The 22,092-nt window shown below is 45.2% G+C and overlaps 1 protein-coding gene across 3 annotated transcripts in view; it reads left to right on the top strand.

Moving 5' to 3' along the window:
* Nucleotides 1-22,092, top strand: part of RABGEF1 (RAB guanine nucleotide exchange factor 1) — an 86,363-nt gene that overhangs the window by 5,675 nt on the left and 58,596 nt on the right. The gene's annotated exons all lie outside the window — the stretch shown is intronic.

The raw sequence follows: 22,092 nt of genomic DNA, 5'->3' as shown, positions 1-22,092 counted from the left end.
TAGTTAAGACAGGTGTCCTTAATGAGGGTGACTAATTGAGTAGAAGTGTCTAACCACTCTGTGGGAGCCAGAACTCTTAATGGTTGGTAGGGGTTCAAAAACTTATTTCACTCAATGAAATGCAAATCAGTTGCTATCTTTTATTTAAGGTTATTTTTTTTATTTTCCTTTTGATGTGCTATCTGCCACTGTTAAAATAAACCTACCATTGAAATGATACTGTTCTGAGACTTTTCACTTCTTTGTCATTGGACAAACTTACAAAATCAGTGAGGGGTCAAATAATTATTTCCTCCACTGTACATCCCCGAGTCATACTGATATACTGCCTCCTGTACACCTACATCCATCAGCCACACTGAGATACTGCCCCTGTACACATACATCCCCCAGCCACACTGAGATACTGCCCCTGTACACATACATCCTTCAACCACACTTAATATACAGCCTCCTGTACACATACATCCCCCAGCCTCACTGATATACTGCCTCCTGTACACATACATCCCCCAGTTATACTGATATACTGCCTCCTGTACACATACATCCCCCAGTCATACTGATATACTGCCTCCTGTACACCTACATCCCCCAGCCACACTGAGATACTGCCCCTGTACACATACATCCCCCAGCCACACTGAGATACTGCCCCTGTACACATACATCCTTCAACCACACTTAATATACAGCCTCCTGTACACATACATACCCCAGTCCTACTGATATACTGCCTCCTGTACACATACATCCCCCAGTTATACTGATATACTGCCTCCTGTACACTTACATCCCCCAGTCATACTGATATACTGCCTCCTGTACACATACATCCCCCAGCCACACTGAGATACTGCCCCTGTACACATACATCCCCCAGCCACACTGAGATACTGCCCCTGTACACATACATCCCCCAGCCTCACTGATATACTGCCTCCTGTACACATACATCCCCCAGTCATACTGATATACTGCCTCCTGTACACATACATCCCCCAGTCATACTGATATACTGCCTCCTGTACACATACATCCCCCAGTCATACTGATATACTGCCTCCTGTACACATACATCCCCCAGTCATACTGATATACTGCCTCCTGTACACATACATCCCCCAGTCATACTGATATACTGCCTCCTGTACACATACATCCCCCAGTCATACTGATATACTGCCTCCTGTACACATACATCCCCCAGCCACACTGAGATACTGCCCCTGTACACATACATTCCCCAGCCACACTGAGATACTGCCCCTGGACACATACATCCCCCAGCCTCACTGATATACTGCCTCCTGTACACATACATCCCCCAGTCATACTGATATACTGCCTCCTGTACACATACATCCCCCAGTCATACTGATATACTGCCTCCTGTACACATACATCCCCCAGTCATACTGATATACTGCCACCTGTACACATACTTCCCCCAGTCATACTGATATACTGCCTCCTGTACACATACATCCCCCAGTCATACTGATATACTGCCACCTGTACACATACATCCCCCAGTCATACTGATATACTGCCTCCTGTACACATACATCCCCCAGTCATACTGATATACTGCCTCCTGTACACATACATCCCCCAGTCATACTGATATACTGCCACCTGTACACATACTTCCCCCAGTCATACTGATATACTGCCTCCTGTACACATACATCCCCCAGTCATACTGATATACTGCCTCCTGTACACATACATCCCCCAGTCATACTGATATACTGCCTCCTGTACACATACATCCCCCAGTCATACTGATATACTGCCACCTGTACACATACTTCCCCCAGTCATACTGATATACTGCCTCCTGTACACATACATCCCCCAGCCACACTGAAATACTGCCTCCTGTACATAATAATGGCAGTATTTGTATAGCGCCTTTCTCCTGTCGGACTCAAAGCGCTTGTGAGGCAGCCACTAGAGCGCACTCAGTAGGCAGTAGCAGTGTTAAGGAGACTTGCCCAAGGAACTCCTTACTGAAATAGGTGCTGGCTTACTGAACAGGCAGAGCCGAGATTTGAACCCAGGTCTCCTGTGTCAGAGGCAGAGCCCTTAACCATTACACTTTCCAGCCACATAAATATCACCAGACTGCATTGATAAACTGCCTCCTGTACATTTACATCCTCAGACTGCATTGTACTATATTTTTGAACATTTATTATACTTTTTATACATATACCTTATCAAACCACACTGACCCCTCCCTCCTGCACCCGTTATAGCCTGAGGCTACACTGACCCCTTTCTATTTGTATGTGTGCGAACGCTAAAACCAAATGTGACACACTTGCTCCTCATTCACACCTGAGACCTTGTAAAACTTACTTACTAACTAAGTTACATGAAACCGAGGAAGGAAAATGTTTAATTAGGTAGAATTTTGACATTATTCACTGAGGACCCATTCTCATTAAGGCGATTCCCACTAATCGTTGAAGCGATAGTGTTTTTTTAAAGCGCTCATGCTGTTCTAACCCTATTTCAGTTATCTCACTGGCACGACTGGCGCCGATAGTGGGCGATTAGCGGCAGTCGCAAAACGTTACCTGCAGAATTTTGCTGCGATTCTGGAGCGATTGCGGTACAGTGCTTAATAAAGCCAAGTGCTTAACCACCCTGGCGTTCTATTGAGATCGCCAGGGCGGCTGCGGGAGGTTTTTTTTTTTTTTTAATTAAAAAAAAATATTTCATGCAGCCAACTGAAAGTTGGCTGCATGAAAGCCCACTAGAGGGCGCTCCGGAGGCGTTCTTCCGATCGCCTCCGGCAAGCAGAACTAACAAGGAAGGCTGCAATGAGCAGCCTTCCTTGTTTGGCTTTCCTCGTCGCCATGGTGACCAGCGGAGTGACGTCATGGACGTCCTGACGTCAGCTGCCTCCGATCCAGCCCTTAGCGCTGGCCGGAACTATTTGTTCCGGCTGTGCAGGGCTCGGGCGGCTGGGGGGACCCTCTTTCGCCGCTGCTCGCGGCGGATCGCCGCAGAGCGGCGGCGATCAGGCAGCACACGCGGCTGGCAAAGTGCCGGCTGTGTGTGCTGCTTTTTATTTCATCAAAATCGGCCCAGCAGGGCCTGAGCGGCACCCTCTGGCGGTAATGGACGAGCTGAGCTCGTCCATACCGCTAAGGTGGTTAATAATCGCTAAGTGCTACCGCTTTGCACTTTTAAGTGTGAATGGGCCCTTAGGCCTGGGACCCACTAGCAGATTTTCTAAGCGCTTGTGATTTGAAAAGCTCTTACTAATGTAATGCTTGGGGGATTTTTGCAAAAAAAAATCTCATCCCTCAAGTGGGATCGCACCCATAGCATTATGTTAGCAAGATCTTTTTAAATCCAATCACTTACAAGAGGCTTGGAAAAGCTCTGCTTGTAGACTTGGAACTTACTAGGGCGATCTTGGCAGCATTTTGGGATCACTGGCGATTACCAAAAATGCTTTGCCAATAATAGTGAGTGGGAGGTAACTCATTCGTGCAATTAGGGGTAATTGCAATCGCAGGACATGTAGCATTTTAAGCATGTTTGCACTCACTGCATCGCTTCTCAAAGTGATTTTGCAACACTTTGAGGGGCCGAGTGATTACGCTTTAATACATTTTATTGTACTTACTGGGTTTCTGTATTTCCTGCTTCCATCCATAGCCCCACCCCCCATAAAGGAAGAGGTTACAGGCGCTTCTCTGATTATTCATAGGGACGCATCTATCACCTCTTACTTTAGGGGGTGGGACTACGGACGGAAGTTGGATGCATGATAAAGTTTTTTTACAAAATAAAAACCACACATCACTAACCCGAAGTACTGTACAGAACTTCACAGCGTCGGGTAATTGCGAGCACGAGGAATCGCTGTACAAAGCACGGCGGCAGTTTGAGTCCTGCAGCGATTCCTTGTGTGTTCCAGGCCCAAGGGCTGTGCTCACTTTTTTTTTTTTTATTCACTCTGCATCCTTGTTCTATATCAGGGGATTCACTATAATGTATCGTATTATTGTGGCATGAGGACAACAGCCTCAGAATGAATCTCTCCTAAAAAGAAAAATGACCAATGCCACATGTTGTAATTCTGTCTGGAGTTGCAACAGCTTCTTGAAGGATACTGGTTATCCTCTCCATCTTTTCTTTAGAACAGACTGTTCTATTTATATCTCTCTCAGCAACTTTCTGTACTCGCCTGCATACTGCTGCTGTATATTGTGCTAATCAAAATATTAGTTCTTAGGATCAGTGCTGATCAGAAGTCTTTGTCATGCATAAAGTTATGGAAATGCAATCTATACAAGATGTATAATCTAGGACAAATTATAGAATGTCCTATGCACTACTATGTACCTATATATTACTACAGTAGTACGGTAATTTCTTCACATACCACAAATAAATGCACTGTTATTTGCACAAGCGCATGTTCCCTTTATCAAGGAAGGAGTCCTCATGTCTGGCTGAGCTACACTGCTGAGCACATTGCGATCCGTCCGCACTGCTTTTTGGAAGAAGCACTCCCTTTGACTGCCATTAGAATTGCAGTGAAATCGCCGCAATCGGTTTAGCCGTAAATATATGCACACTGGATATTTCTTCTCAGTAACTGAAGTTATTATGAGGAGTAAGGGGAGTGTTAATATTATACTTAGAGGTAAGCCTAATAGAACATTACAAAAGTTTTCCTTCTTAGGTCTGGAACACACTAGAGGAGTTTTTCTGAGAGTTCTGAGTTTTTAAATCTGCTGCTAATGTTATCCTATGTGTCTGTGCACACTGGAGCAATGAGGTTTTGTAAAAAACCCCATAGCATTACATTGGGAAAAGCTTTTGAAACCTCTAAAAGCTCTTCCCAATGTAATGCTATGGGTTTTTTTACAAAACCTCATTGCTCCAGTGTGCACAGACACATAGGATAACATTAGCAGCAGATTTAAAAACTCAAAACTCTCAGAAAAACTCCTCTGGTGTGCACCAGGCCTTAGAGAGACTCTGTAACATCAAATAGTTCCCCTGGGGGGTACTCACCTCGGGAGGGGGAAGCCTCAGGGTCCCGAAGAGGCTTCCCACGCTGTCTTCTGTCCCACGGGGGTCTCGCTGCAGCCCTCCGAACAGCTGCCCGACAAATCCGTCAGCTTGTTCAATATTTACCTTTCCAGGCTCGAGCGGGGGCGCTGTTGTTTCTTTCGGTTTCGAAGTAGATGGAAATACCCTATCTCAGTCAGGTCCGCTCTACTGTGCAGGCGCCGGAGACTTGTGCCTGCGCAGTAGAGCAGACCCGGCGGCGATCGGGTATTTCCGCCTATTTCGGAGCCGAGAGCCGCCACAGCGCCTGCGCAGGATCCGGGAAGGTAAATATTTACATCGCCGCTGTTCGGAGGGCTGCAGCGAGACCCCCGAGGGACGGAGGACAGCGTGGGAAGCCTCATTGGGACCCTGAGGCTTCCCCCTCCCGAGTTGAGTACCCTCAGGGGAACTTTTTGATGTTACAGGTTTTCTTTAACCTCCTTGGCAGTAACCCCGTGTGTGACACGGGGTAAGCCGCCGGAGGGTGCCGCTCAGGCCCTGCTGGGCCGATTTACATAATTTTTTTTTTGCTGGACGCAGCTAGCACTTTGCTAGCTGCGCCAGCACCCCGATCGCCGCCGCCGCGCGCCCGATCGCCGCTATCCGGTGCGGCGCGCGGCCCCCCCCCAGACCCCGAGCGCTGCCTGGCCAATCAGTGCCAGGCAGCGCCGAGGGGTGGATCGGGTCTCCCAATGACGTCCCGACGTCGCTGGCGTCGGTGACGTCATCCCGCCCCGTCGCCACGGCGACGGGGGAAGCCCTCCAGGAAATCCCGTTCTTTGAACGGGATTTCCTGATCGGTGATCGCCGAAGGCGATCGAAGCGGGCGGGGGGATGCCGCTGAGCAGCGGCTATCATGTAGCGAGCCCTCGGCTCGCTACATGATTAAAAAAAAAATTTTTTTTTTTAAAAACTGCTGCGCTTCCCCCTGGCGGTATTTTTCATACCGCCAAGGGGGTTAAAACAGAAGGTATTTGTGATAATTCAGATTGGAGTGAGCATATGATGTCTCCCATGATGCTTCACTGCTGAATATGCAAATCATCCTTTGTTGTCCCTGATAGCTAACCACACCTCCAGAACTGCTGGAATGCAATGATGTGTCAGCTTGTTAATTGTACAGAGCCACAATAGTCCAACAAGCATACAGACTGTTTCAGATTGGTTGATCCTTATCAGTGCATGGCATGGATTGATGTGGCTCTATGGGGTAGGATTTGAAGCAGAGTTACAAATTACCCAGCATATGATGTCTTCCAAGATGCTTCACTGTTGATTATGCAAATCATCCTTTGTTGTCCCTGTAAGCTAATCACACCTCCAGAACCGCTGGAATGCAATAATATGTCATTTTGTCAATCAGGGCTGTGGAGTTGGAGTCGGAGCAATTTTTGGGTGCCTGGAGTCAGTTGGGGAAAAAATGCACCGATTCTGACGCCTAATGAATTTAAATTGTCATTAAAATAGAAAATATGATAAAATGTTCTATTTCTCAGGTAAAAGTCATCATAAATTATATATGCAGTAATAGCTGTGCTTGGCCCACAAATATGAAGTAAACCAATCAAAAATAGTTATTTGTGCTGCTTCAATAAAGCAGTCCCCGTATTTTTAAAGTCAGATATACACATCTGATTGTGACTGTATATATGATGTGTACACAGGAATCTCTTATGTATACTAAATAACATCTATGCTGTAAGTATAAAGCCTGATGTCTAACTGTGTCACTAATAGAGATGGTCAATGAAATGCAAATAATTCTGCATTGATGCTGGTTTATGCAAATTTATGCACTCCTTTTGCTCATGAAATCAAATCATTTGATATGTTGTTAAAATTTGGTTTGGTGACTATGAATTAAAGGGTACCTGAGACTGTTGAAAAGAAATGTTTTACACATACCTGGGGCTTCCTCCAGCCCCGTTCAGGCTAATCAGTCCCTCGCTGTCCTCCACCACCTGGATCTTTTGCTTTGACTCCTGGTAATTCAGCCAGTCAGCGCAGTCCGGCCACGTGCGTTTCCACAGCCAGGAGCGTTCTGCATCTGCACAATAGTGATGCGCAGGTGTAGTATGCTCCCAGCGGCGGAGTGTGTGCATGCGCACTACACCCGACTGGCTCAAGTACTTGGACCCATAGCAGAAGATCCAGGTGCTGAAGGTGGACAGCGAGGGACTGATTAGCCTTAAGGGGGCTGGAGAAAGCCACAGGTATGTATAAAATGTTCACCTGTCTCAAGTTACACAGTAGCACTATACTACTGTATATATGCACTTTCCACCGAGCTGTAGGGAATCCACTGAGAATGTTGTGCACATTGAAGACAGAGGTGTTGTCTGTCACCCATAAACCTGGTTCAGATTGTACATGAAGAATGTGTAATAGAGGAAGAATTGCCTCATTCTCCTGCAGAGTACCTGCACATCACTCATCACATACATGTACCCACAGTTACATTGCCTAGGACCTGATTGATGTTATTTGTTCCTGTCTGTACCTACTACAAGTACTCTTACTAAAGACTAGTTTTAGGCCTCGTTCACATCTATGCAGTGCAGATGGCCGTGCTATCGGAACACAACGCGTACAATCGCACACCATCTGCGCTGCTACCCGCTGCACTGCTGATCCCATCCATGACAGTGCATGGGTCAGCTCTGCGCTTGCGGGCAGAACGCATGCAGCAGTACGCAAGCACATCATAGCACATCATACTGCTGCGCAGTGCATTTAATGTGAACCGCAGAAGATCTATACCCTTCGGCCATTCTTGCATGTTACCACGTCATGCGTTCTTCCAAATGCGCACGGAAGCGCGTATAATGTGAGCAAGGCTTAAGTCTATGACTAAAAGTATTAGAGGCAGAAGATCAGATGGATAGCCAGGTAACTGGTATTGTTTAAAAGGGAATAAATATGGCAGCCTCCATATCCCTCTCTGTTCAGTTGTTTTTTAAAATGTGTTTAAAAGCGTTGGCAGTTAAGAGCTGCATTTTATATTACATGCTTTCAATCAACAAGATTGTAATATGCAAATTAGAGGAGTCGGTGGAATCCTAACCTGTGGTGTCGGTGTCAAATGATTTTTGTACCGACTCCACAGCCCTGTTGTTAATTGTACAGAGGTACAATAATCCAACATGTATACAGACTGTTTCAGATTGGTTGATCCTCATCAGTGCATGGCATGGATAAATGTGGCTCTATGTGGTAAGACTTGAAACAGTCTGTATGCATGTTAAACTATTGTGGCTCTGTACAATTAACAAGCATTCCAGAGGTTTTGGAGGTGTGTTTAGCTTACTGGAACAACAAAGGAGGATTTGCATATTCAGCAGTGAAGCATCATGGGAGACATATGCTCACTCCAATATGAATATTCGCAAATACCTTCTGTTTTAAGAAGGGTAACTTTTTTTTTTTGCCTGACATTTTAGTAAGAGGGTTTTTTGGTCCTTTGTAGCCCCTTACATACTCCTAAGAGTTTTGGTTTGCCATGACCTTGCTGGGTAATCTGTAACCCTAATAGAACATATGATTATGTTTCTAGCATTCATAATCTACACCTCTTACTAATTTGTTGTGCAATAGGCCATATATGTTGGCACTTTTATATAAAAATGGTAAAGTTAGTAGTATAATAACCATACTTCCGGTTTTGCATATGCAGTAAAGTAAAAGCTTCGATTGCAAGTACCTTTGTTTAAAGAGGAACTCCAGTGAAAATAATGTAGTAAAAAAGTGCTTCATTTTTACAATAATTATGCATACATGATTTAGTCAGTGTTTGCCCATTGTAAAATCTTTCCTCTCCCTGATTTACATTCTGACATTTATCACATGGTGACAATTTTACTGCTGGCAGGTGATGTCAGTGGAAGGAGATACTGCTTCCTTTTTGACAGTTGGAAACAGCTGTAAACAGCTGTTATTACCCACAATGCAACAAGGCTCTCACAGTGTGATGTCAGAACCATGGTCCTGACATCACACTGTGGGAGGGATTTCCCCACAATATCAGCCATACAGAGCCCCCCTGATGATCCGTTCGTGAAAAGGAATAGATATCTCATGGGAAAGGGGGTATCGACTACTGATTGGGATGAAGTTCAATTCTTGGTTACAGTTTCTCTTTAAGAGCTCTGTGCAAGTCAAGCAAATATTTTTATGACTTTTTGACTTGATTAACAAGCAACGTCTTGATATACAAGCAAAGAACGTATACCCGCGTCGTTATCACAACTGAGCTGATGGTTCTTCTCTCTTTGACGCAGCAGGATTATATATAGTGTAGTTACTATACAATGTCACATTTCCTTGAAATTCTCAAATGTCATTGCATAAATTCCTTGTTAAAGCCCACACAAAAGTTGGAGTGAGCCAACAGATAGCAAAGATTCTGTATGTTATAATGAAAATCTTTTTTACATTTTACTTTGTATTCATTTTTCTGTAAATGTTTTTGGATTGTGGAACGAATCATCTGAGTTTCCATTATCCTTATGGGAAAGTTTGTTTTGATAAGAATGCTTTGGATTACAAGCATGTTTCCGGGAACGAATTATGCTTGCAAACCAAGATTCCACTGTAGTCTGTTTTTTTTGCTGGAACAGGACATGTTACACTTTCTTCACACTAGGGGAAGCATGTGGTACTGTGTTGTGTAGCAATCCACAGCCAGCTGCGATATCTTCAATTGACGCACTGACCCCATTTATTAAGCTGAATGGGGCAACACATTTGTGGGAGTGTTGCACTTTGTTTTCTATGCAGTGTCTGATATTCCTGTGCAAAACAGAAATTTGCCTTCTTAAAGAGAACCCGAGGTGGGTTTGAAGAATGTTATCTGCATACAGAGGCTGGATCTGCCTATACAGCCCAGCCTCTGTTGCTATCCCAAACCCCCCTAAGGTCCCCCTGCACTTTGCAATCCCTCATAAATCACAGCCACGCTGCTGACAAACAGCTTGTCAGAGCTGGCTGTGTTTATCTCTATAGTGTCAGTCTGCTGCTCTCCCCGCCTCCTGCAGAACTCCAGTCCCCGCCTGCATCCCTTCCCTCCCTGCTGATTGGAGGGAAGGGACGGGGGCAGGGACCGGAGCTATGCAGGAGGCGGAGGAGCAGCGGAGACTGACACTACAGATGTAAACACAGCCTCACAGCACGGCTGTGATTTATGGGGGATTGCAGAGTGCAGGGGGACCTTAGGGGGGTTTGGGATAGCAACAGAGGCTGGGCTGTATAGGCAGATCCAGCCTCTGTATGCAGATAACATTCTTTAAATACACCTCAGGTTCTCTTTAAAACAGAAGGTATTTGTGATTATGCAGGTTGGAGTAAGCTCTGAGAGGTGACCCATAATGCATCACTGCTGAATATGCAAATCACCCCTTTGTTCTCCTGATGGCTAATTAGTTGGCGGGTGGGGGGGGGGGGGTTATTAGTTATATTTCACTACATCAATCAGGTTGTAGAATATCTGTAAGTCTACCGATATTCTTCTACCGCAATAAGATTGCTTACCGGGTTTTCTTTTTTCCTTTAACGCCACACCTAAGTTAGTGCAAAGATTTTTCAAATGTATGCTTCCCGACTGCAATCATACTCCACTGTCAGGGTTTAACCATCATTTAGTTGCTGTGTAAAAAAATAAATAATACTGATCGGACAATTTTAAATATGTAGTCAAGGCACTCAGGCAGTGATTAAAGGGGCACTACAGCGAACAACTGTAAAATTTTAAAATGTGTGCAAACATATACAAATAAGTACATTTTTTCCAGAGTAAAATGAGCCATACATTACTTTTCCCCTATGTTGCTGTCACTTACAGTAGGCAGTAGAAATCTGACAGAAGTGACAGTTTTTGGACTAGTCCATCTCTTTATAGTGGATTCTCAGGAATATATATATTTTCAAAAGCACTTAGTGAATGGCAGTTGCTCTGTCCAACAGCCAAAAAAACTGTGTAGGGAGCAGGGAAGCTGGCCAGCATCATTGTTTAAATACTTTTAGGGAATATCTTTATAAAGAATAAGGCCTGGAACCCACTGCAAACCGCAAACGCTAAACGCAACCGCTAGCGTTTTGTCTGAGCGGTTTGCAAGCGGATTCATGCGCGTTTTTGGTCGTGTTTTGCAACATTGTATTTTTTTCCCCAGCGGGTGCCTAGCGTTTTGCGTTTTGCGTTTTTATCCTGATTGGTCCTGTGAATTATTTTTCATTTTGTTACAGTGTGCTGAACCGCAAAACGCTAGCAAAACCGCTCAGTTTAGGTTTTGCTGAGCGTTTCTGCTAGCGTTTCAATACTTTGCATTGAAGCGCTAACGCTCCCAAAATGCTGCATGTCCTGCGTTTGCGTTTCTGAGAAACGCAAACGCTCCTGTGGAAGTTGCCCCATCCATTAACATTAGCCCAGCGTTTTGGCAAACTGCTAGCGTATCGCAGTGCTGCCAAAACGCTGCCAAAAGCGCTCCTGTGGGTTCCAGCCCTGAAAGCCTTGCTGAGAATCCCCTAATAAGAGATGGACTAGTCCAAAACCTGTCACTTCTGTCTGATTTATATTGCCTACAGTAAGTGACAGCATTTTAGAAGAAAAGTAATTTATGGCTCATTTTACTCTGGAAAAAATGTACTTTTAAATTTTACAGTTTTTCGCTGAAGTGCTCCTTTAACAATATAGTGGAAACCGTTGCACGTTATATCTGGTGGGCAATTACCACCCACTCATTTACTAGTAATCTAGTGCACCTTGCCACCCCCAGCTGCTTCCAACCACCAGCAAACAAAAGCTGTCACACTAGAATTCTGACAGTGAACAGTGGTTGTTTTTTTCTCTTTGTTTGTTTTGTTTTCCTTGAATACAGTGCAATGTATATGTGTTAGTAACAATTTGAATGCAGTCAAGGGGCTTGATTCACAAAGCGGTGCAAAGTGTTTGCACGCCTGTGAAAAGCCCTTTATCACGCCTAAACTCAGTTTAGGCGTGATAAGAAGAAACTTGCGCGATCTCCCGCGCGCAAAGTTTTGCGCGCGTAGCGCACCGCGCTGCGCGCGCAGTGTACCATGCTTCGCGCGCAGCAGCCATTGAGCCCTATGGGACTTTGCGCGCGGGAGCTTCGCGCGAAGAGCAGCACAAATCGGTGATAACTCAGCTTTGCACGGCTTATCACGCCTAAAGTCTTTTAGGCGTGATAACTGAGTTATCACCGCTTTGTGAATCAGGGCCAAAGAAACAACATTTTGATCAATTTCACAAAATCCATGCAATGTTTAAATTCAGCAGTATAATTTTTAAAGTTAAACAGATGCTGCAGAGCTCTGATGAGGCTCCCAGCAGAAAAATGAAAGTAAACCTGTTAACCCTTCCAGATACTTTTTTTTTGCAGTTTGTTCTCAAAACTTATAGTACAGTAATAGGGTGACTAATCTGAGCAGAAAGATTCCTTATTGCCTTAAAGTGTACCAGAGACGGATAATGGTTAAAGTTTTATACATACCTGGGTCCTCCTCCAGCCCCTTCCGAAAGGATCGCTCCCATGCCGCCGTCCTCAGTCTTCTCCAGCTCCGGTACCAGGTCCCGTAACTTTGGTCAGACTGAGTATGCGCAAGGGCAATACTGTATTCTGCCGGAGAAAGCGAACTGCGCTTGCTCAGACTGGCTGTGACTGGCCAAAGATAAGGGGGCAGGTACCGGAGCTGAGGACGGCGGCATGGAAGCAATCCGTGTAGATGGGGCTGGAGGAAACCCCAGGTATGTATAAAACTTTAACTATCATTTGTCTCTGGTGTCCTTGAAACCTACTAGCACATTTTTTTTGTAGCAGACCAGCATTCAAACATTTAAAAACAGCACTTTGTTTTGCTCTGAAAAGCCCCTTCTGCTTATGATCCACGTGATAACATTATCTTTTGTTTACATTCCTCAGTTGTTACATTGTATGGAACAACTGAAAACAACCTCTCTCTGCTTCAAGCATGCACTTTGTTCAGGATAGCTCACTTGAAGATTTTAATGTATAATAAAAAGCAGCTTGAATAAAACGCAATGGCAGCTTTCAGAGCAGATAAACTGTACTTTGGTAACTTGTCATTTGTAAATTGACAATATTACTTGTTCACAAAAGCAACTATGATAGCCGTATGGGTGATAACATTCAATGAAAATGTGTTTTCCTACTTTTTATGTCAGAGTTTCAGACCACTTTGAGGGCTCTTTTTCCATGGGAAGTTGAACTGTGTGCTCAGCAAGCAGTTTTCCAGGCAGCAGTGAGCAGTTACCAGGCAGCAGTTGTGTGAGTTTGAAAGGCATTTCACTGCCTATCAACTGCCCATGGAAAACACGCCTAAGTGAAGTCTCACTTTAAATTCTGTAAGTCCTCTACTTTCAAAAAATATGCATTGGTGGGTATGTTTCAGTACTTTAATCTGTAATGTACCTTTTATTGATATAAGAAAGAAAGAAAATACACCTGGGCCCTCCCTGTACCCAGTCCTTGTTTTCAATTAGCACTGTGCTCCAATGTCTATTGATCACTCAGCAATTATCTTTGAAAAACAAGGCTATTTTCGGAGATCTGCTGTGGTTAAAATATTTTTAGGCATGGGCAGTTGTGATGTCTTGTGACTTCCAGTTCTGTTGCTGTAAGCGGTGACTTATCATTAGTACAAGAATGAATAAACCGCTTACCAGTCTTTTCCTGTCTCTCTTCTTTCCTTTTTTGCATTGCTATTTATGTTCTTGCCTTAGCTCTGCAGCACTGTGTAAACACACTTTGTAAAATCTCAGGTCACGTGCTGTGTGATATGAACCGTGAAGTTGTTTTTGGTGTCTGCAGATGAATTACACCTAAACTGCCTCATAAAACCGGTTTTGCACTCCTTTCACTGGCTACCCATAAAACGGTGGATCCTATTCAAGATCAGCCTACTGACATTTAAATCACTACATAATCTGGGCCCTGGATACATTAAAGAAATGTTGCAGCTGCGTAGCAATCCCTGCAATCTCAGATCCACATGTTCTAATAATCTAGTCATACCCAGAGTCCACCTGAAAACGTCTGGTCCCAGAGCCTTCTGTCATGCTGCTCCTACAGTCCTGGCCAAATGTTTTGAGACTGTCAAAAATATTGAAAATCAGAAAAGTTGGTGCTTAAGTTTTTATAATAGCAATTTGCATATACTCCAGAATGTTATAAAGAGTGTTCAGATGAATTACATAGTCCCTCTTTGCCATGAAAATTAACTGAATCCCCAAAAAACCTTTCCACTGCATTTCATTGCTGTCATTAACCTCCTTAGCGGTATGCCTGACACTGTGTTGGGCATACCGCTTGCTGGCCCCAGGAGCCCCCAAAGCATAATTAATGCGATCAAATGGGTGTAAAATGTTTAACTAGCACTAGGCTGGATAGTACAAGTGCCCAGCTCCCCCCGATTGCTGCGGACCCCCCCCCCCATCCCCCCGTTAATACATTACCCAGCCTGGTTCCAGCGATTGCGCAGCTTCCCCGCACAGCTTCGGTCTCTCTATGGGGAGGATCGGGTTTCCGCATGACGTCCTGTGCGATCCTCCCCATAGAGAAGACCGGAGCTGTGCGGGGAGGCTGTGCCGATCTCTGGATCCAGGCTGGGTAAAGTATAAACGGGGAGCACGGGGATCGGGGGGGGGGGGGGGTGCCGGACATTTGTACGTGCTAGCCTAGTGCTAGCTAAACATTTTACACCCATTTGATCGCATTCATTAACTTGGGGACACAAACTAGCACAAACGCTGACACAAACGCTTAGGAGGTTAAAGGACCTCCTGAGATCATTTCAATAATCGTCTTGTTAACTCAGGTGAGAATATTGACGAGCACAAGGCTGGAGATCATTATGTCAGGCGGATTGGGTTAGAATGGCAGACTTGGCATGGTAAAAAGGAGGATGATGCTTGAAATCATTGATCTTCCATTGTTAACCATGGTGACCAGCAAAGAAATGCATGCAGCCATCATTGCGTTGCATAAAAATGGCTTCACAGACAAGGATATTGTGGCTACTAAGATTGCACCTAAATTAAGTTTATGGGATCATCAAGAACTTCAAGGAAAGAGGTTAAATTCTCGTTAAGAAGGCTTCAGGGTGTCCAAGAAAGTCCAGCAAGCGCCAGGATCGTCTCCTAAAGAGGATTCAGCTGCGGGATCGGAGTGCAACCAATGCAGAGGTTGCTCAGGAATGGCAGCAGGCAGGTGTGAGCGCATCTGCACGCACAGTGAGGCGAAAGACTATTGGAAGATGGCCTGGTATCAAGGAGGGCAGCAAAGAAGCCACTTCTCTTCCAAAAAAACATCAGTGACAGATGGATCTTCTGCTACTGGATCTTCTGTAGACAGTATGGTGAATGGACTGCTGAGGACTGGGGCAAAGTCATATTCTCCGATGAAGCCCCTTTCTGATTGTTTGGGGCATCTGGAAAAAGGCTTGTCAGGAGAAGAAAAGGTGAGTGCTACCATCAGTCCTGTGTCATGCCAACAGTAAAGCATCCCGAGACCATTCATGTGTGGAGTTGCTTCTCATCCAAGGGAGTGGGCTCACTCACAATTTTGCCAAAAACACAGCCATGAATAAAGAATGGTACCGAAACACCCTCCAACAGCAACTTCTTCCAACAATCCAACAACAGTTTGGTGAAGAACAATTCATTTTCCAGCACCATGGAGCACCGTGTCATAAGGCAAAAGTGATAACTAAGTGGCTCGGGGACCAAAACGTTGAAATTCTGGGTCCATGGCCTGGAAACTCCCCAGATCTTAATCCCATTGAGAACTTGTGGTCATTCCTCAAGAGGCGGGTAGACAAACAAAAACCAACTAATTCTGAGAAACGCAAAGAATTGAATATGAAAGAATGGGTTGCTATCAGTCAGGATTGGCCCAGAAAAAAGGGCCAACACTGCAAATACTGACTCTTTGCATAAATCTCATGTAATTGTCAATAAAAGCCTTTACAATGTATGAAGTGCTTATAATTATATTTCAGTACATCACATAAACAACTGAAACAAAGATCTAAAAGCAGTTTAGCAACAAACTTTGTGAAAACTAATATTTTTGAGTTTCAAAACTTTTGGCCAGGACTGTACATTATGGAACTCCTCATCTCAGCAGATAAGGACAGCTCAATCTCTGGATGTGTTTAAAGCCAGACTGAAAACAAACTTGTTCAGTTTGGCATTTTCAGAAACATAATTTTATCCTCTGTTAATACTTCATCCTGCTACCAATTACTAAATCTGAGAGAGCCTAAGCGCTTTGAGTCCTATGGGAGCAAAGCGCTGTAGAAATGTTATTGATATTGTTGTTTGTTGTTAACAGGGCTTTGCTCTGGATTAAAGCTTATCTGTGACATCATTAATTTCCTTTTCTTTTTAAAGCAAATCTGTGAGGTTGATGGAGGGAAAAATAGATCCTTACCTCTGGAGGGGGATGCCTCTGGATCCACAAGAGGCTTCACCGTCTTCCTCCTCCAAGCTGGAACCCCCAAAGTGTGGCGTGTTAGCACGGACCTGCCTGAGCTTCAGCGGAAAAAGCTGAGCCGGATTGGGTCCGTGCTGCTGTGCAGGCGGCTCATGCATTTATAGTAGCACAGACCCGATTGGCTTGGCTTTTTCCACTGAAGCTTAGCAGGTCTGTGCTACAGCGCATGCACATGCCATCAACAAGTGAATTTTTGGAGAAGACAGTGAAGGAACATCGAGGAGCAGAGGGACGGGAGAAGACTCTGGATCATCCAGATACTGAGGGCAGCATTTATTTTCACTGCATGTTTTCTTTTATAGGGTATCTGAAGCGGAAAAAGTAGTAATACCTACCTCAGTAGTGGGGAGTCCGTGGCTAGTCCAGAGGCTTCGCCGTCCTCCTCGACTTCGCCATTCCAGTGCTGGGACAAGCCTTGTTGAATATTTTCTTGCTGCCGTGCTGCGCAGTAGCGTGGAACTGCTGTTATTATTCCGTGCACAAGCAGCTTTGTGCTACTGCACAGACGGGGGCTGTACTGTACAATGCGGCCACATTCATACACAGATGAAAGTGCGGCCATGAAGAAAAATAGGGTCCCAGGGAGCAGCGGTGGGTTGAAGGAGGATCAAGGAAGTCTTTGGACAGATGCGTAACTAGAGGGGTGCAGGCATGATTCGTGCCATGGGCGCCAATGCACCCATGGGCTCTATGCCTGCCCCCATGGCACCGCTGCACTGTTTGCCGCCACTGCCTGCGCCCCCTCTTGCAGTCTTCCGATTATTCCGAGTGCTGCCCCCGCCATCTGAGCAATTGGCATCCTCTTCTTTGCAGTATCAGACCTCCGATCAGTGCGTAAGCAGACAGAGAAGGACGTCACTTCTGCATTTGGAGTACAACAGACGCAAATAGCATAATCCTTCTCTGTCTGCTTACGCACTAATCAGAGGTCTGATACTGCAAAGAAGGGGATGCTCAGGTGGCGGGGCAACACTGATTGGACTCATCGGAGGACTGGTCGCTGCAGATCTGAGGTATGTAATAACTCCAGCCAGCGCCAGCACCCAGCCCAAGCCAGCCAGCATCCAGCCCCCAGCCCAAGCCAGCCAGCATCCAGCCCCCAGCCCAAGCCAGCCAGCATCCAGCCCCAGCAAGCCAGCACCCTTCCCTTGCCAGCCAGCACCCTGCCCCAGCAAGCCAGCACCTTGCGCTAGGTTGCAGTCTCCCCCCCAGGCAGCACCCTGCTCCAGTCAGCACTCTTCCACAGCCTGCACCATGCCCCAGACAGCCAGCATCCTACCCCAGGCAGCACCCTGCCCCAACCAGCTCCCTCCACGGTGCACACAGCCCCCAGCAAGCACACTGCTACCTAATATCTAGGGATACATCTTGCTACCCAATACTGATATATATATGGTCACATAGCTACTTTATTATTTTATTTGGGGAACATGGCTTCTTAATTTATTAATGCTTGGCGTGCTTGGCTACTTAATAGTTTTATCTTGTTGCTCCTGCCTATTTAATTTGTTTTGTTGTGAAGCACCTGGCTACTTAATTATTTTATCTGGTGGTGTGTCACTACCTCATTATTTTATCTGGATGATAGTGACGTTATTTTTATTGTGCGGCACATGACTACTTGATGAATTATCCGATGGAATGTGACTACTTGATTCTTTTATCTGGAATGGAAGCGTGTGACTACTTTACTATTTTATCTGGAAGCAAGTAACTGTTTCATTTTGAGGCACACGGCTGATTAATTCTAATATCTAGGAGACAACGGCTTCTGAATTTATGTTCTGGAGGCGTGGGAGGGAGGCATTTTAAACTCTGTTATTTGGGTAACCCAGTTGCTTTATTCTAGTATATAGGGACACCACATCAGGCTTCACCTTAGTAAATGCACAGTCTGGTGCACTTAGGTCTACAGAGCTATGATCCTCTTTACACTTCCAGGCTAAATCCCTGCCTGATGGAAGCTTTTGTGTTTGTCTCATAAGCTGTGGATTACTTCCTGTTCAGAGGCATTGTGGAAAATTGGCTTTGAAGCTCTCTAGAATTTAAAGCCTGAAAATGAAATGAACTATAGGTTGTGTACTTGTGTCTTCAGGTCCCTAATTATGCTCAGCTTGTGCAAATTGAGGTTTTCAGTGACCTCTTTCAGTCAGGAGGCTGAACTGCTCTCTTGTTGGGCAGTTCAGCGCTCCATCAGTGGCCACGCTAAAGTGTGACTGGTGGGGACGCACCTGTCCAGCGCCAGTACCAAATGCTAACAGGCACCCGGCTGGTGCAGGAGAGAAGTCAGTGAATTCACAGAGGCCTTAAATTTCAGCATGAAATCTATTATTATTATTATTGATTTATAAAGGGCCAACATATTCTGTGGCGCTGTACAAAGTAAGAAACAAACATGGGGTACATAATAATACAGACAATGGTGTACACTAATACACTAAATACATAACTGGGGACAAAATACAAGAATGATACAAAATACAGAATACAAGATACAGAATTGGAGATAAAAGTAACATGATGAATAAAATGTATAATGATTTCCAAGACACAAAAGGGGGAGAGAGCCCTGCCCTTGCGAGCTTACAATTTAAAGGGGCTGGGGGGAAACAAGAGGTGGGTTAGTATACAATAAACATTTAGAGGCAGTGCGTTTTAGGAGATCTAGTAGGAGTGCAATTTGGCCTTGGTACAAAGGGGAAGTGGCCAAGTGGATTGACCATCCGATTGGATAATTATTATTGAATCGGAGTAAAATCTATACCCCATGTAGTGTAGGTTTGATCGGCAATGTGACCAAGTTCAGCCCAAAATTAGTCACGTGTATCGATCGGACATGCTGCAACATGTTGGGCCATCGTGGTAGATTATGTGCGCAGCGGTAATGGCAAGAAGTCATATCGGGACGAGCGATAAAACCCCCAGCGCTGTCCCCCAGTGTATACATACCCCCGTGTGTGCATTTATACATTACCTGTACTGCCGTGGTGCCCATCCATCTTCTGAATCCGCAGCTATTCCATTAGCAGTATACATGCCACCAGCGCATAGCATGCAGCAGCAATGTGTATACCGTTAATGGAACATCTGTGTATTCGGAAGACAGATGGGCACAGCGACACAGTACAGTTAATGCATAAATGCACACACGGGGGTGTTTATACACAAGGGGGGGCAGATGCGATGCAGTGGACTCGTTTGGTTCCCTAGAGATTTCTTGCTTAAATCCATCGGGAATCGGCCTGCATTGTATGGGCAGCCAACAGATCTCTCTCTAATCAGATTCGATCACAGAGAGATTTGTCTCTTGGTCGAATCTGCCCATCATCTATAGATGTATGGCTACCTTAAAGAGAACCTGTAACAAAAAAAAGTTCCCCTGGGGGTACTCGTCTTGGGAGGGGGAAGCCTCAGGGTCCAAATGAGGCTTCCCCCACTCCTGTAGCTGCAGGCAGTCCAGTGCTGGCTCTCCCGAAGTGTCCCAGAATCCTCCCTCGACAAGCCTGAGAAGCGCTGATTTATTTACCTTTCCTGGCTCCAACGGGGGCGCTGTTGTGGCTCTCCACACGGAGATAGGCGAAAATAGCCGATCTCCGTCGGGTCCGCTCTGCTGTGCAGGCGACTTGTGCCTGCGCAGTAGAGCAGGCCGTCAGCGGTCGTCTATTTCCGCCTATCTCCGCGTGGAGAGCCGATACTGCGCCTTTGCTGGAGCCACGAAAGGTAAATATTTACATCCCTGCTGTTCGGGGAACTTTATCACCACCACCGTGGGACCGAGGAGGACGGGGGAAGCCTCAATAGGATCTGGAGGCTTCCCCCCACCCGAGGTGAGTACCCCCAAGGAGAGGATTTTTTTCGTTACAGGTTTTGTTTAAGTTGAAAATGCAGATGATCTTACCGGTCTTTTTGCTATTTTTCCTATATTTGACTTTAAACCAGTACCAGGGTTGAAAGCAGGAAAAGGAGTGGCTCCTATAGTTTCTCTGTCTCCTATAGTGGCTCCTATGGTTCACTATCTATGCATGGATTAAGATGCCGCCCTCAGCTTGAGCACCAGCGGTAGTGGTGGAAGCTTCGTCACTTGAGTGAAGGGAGGCAGGCAAGCACATGGGGATTTGGTCTAGGGACTGTAGCAGCTCATTTGACTTGGCCGGTCTCCAATACTTCTGTGCCATGACATATAAACACAATCAGATCAAAGAGTGGAGCTAAAGAGGTAAATCACTTTCATCCGTTGAGGCCGGTTTCACACTTCTAACCGGCGTTATAGGTGTGCTGCGGTGTGATGGTCCCATCGTACCGCAACGCTAAAAATAGCCTTCCGAGATCACAGCGGCTATGCGCTGTAATCTCCCTTCTGGCTACAAGACAAGCAAACAATGAGGCTCTCTAGCGCTCACTTCCTGTGGACAAAATTAGAATTGCGCAGTTGGGTATTTGAAAAATTAACTTCCACGCATTTGCACCGCAACGCGGACTCCAAACATTTTAAAATCTCTGCGTCATCATAGACTTGCATGACTTCCAGTCAGTGCACGTCGCCATGGGTGTTCGCCGATAACACGTTGTTGTAGTTCCTTAACAGCTGGAGAGCCAAGTTTGCAGATCTCTGCCCTATGCAAAGTTATGTAAGGTAAGCACAGAAGTATGTTCATGCTAGATTTACATTCCACTATGCGTTGTCTCTTCCTCTCCTCTGATCAATGAAAGCTCATCGCTCATGTGAGAACACTCACATTGCATATCAATACACAAGCACCTTTTACAGATCTTTTAAAAAAGCTCAAAACGCTCAGTGTGAACCTGCCTTTATCGCAGCAAAAAATTGAGGGAATACCGAGACAAAATGAAAAGGAAGAAAGGTCCATTCAAAATTAATTTTTTTAACCTACACCAAAAAATGTCTAAATTTCAAAACAACCCGAATATGCTGCAGGAATCAGTTTGAATTATAATGTTTAGCTTTGATATAACAATATACTAGCTGTTTTGAAAGCTAAACCCCTCTCGCCCCCCCCCCCCAAAAAAAAAAAACCAAAAAAAACCCACCACCACCACCTAATCTATTTGTAGAATCAGAATAACCTTTATTCACCAAGTGCGACGAGTGTCATACCCAGAATTATTTGTGGCTCACATGGCAATGGCGGTAGAGCAAAGATAGACATAACAATGACAATTGCGCCGCGTGACGTCATGCATACCCGCCGGCAGGGAGAAGCGTTGCTTGATGGCCATCGTCAAGGGGATGTCGCAGGACTTGTCAGGTGGTGAGTACCGGACTTTTGGTCTTCGTTGTGCAGAGATCATGTCTTATTAGAGGCTCGCGGGTAATTTGTTCTAAAATGAGTTGATCTAGATCAGTATTTAAAATATGCAGTCCTTCGCTTTACATTGTTTCAGTGAGTCCGAAAATATTACTTTGGCATCTCCATTTTCTTTTGGGTGAGTGATTGTTTTTACTGTAGTATATTTGTGG

This window comes from Hyperolius riggenbachi, chromosome 2 (assembly GCF_040937935.1).
Source record: "Hyperolius riggenbachi isolate aHypRig1 chromosome 2, aHypRig1.pri, whole genome shotgun sequence".
NCBI classification, from domain to species: Eukaryota; Metazoa; Chordata; class Amphibia; order Anura; family Hyperoliidae; genus Hyperolius; species Hyperolius riggenbachi.
The sequence above is the reverse complement of the archived record's forward strand: the minus strand, read 5'-3'. Positions and strand labels throughout refer to the sequence as shown.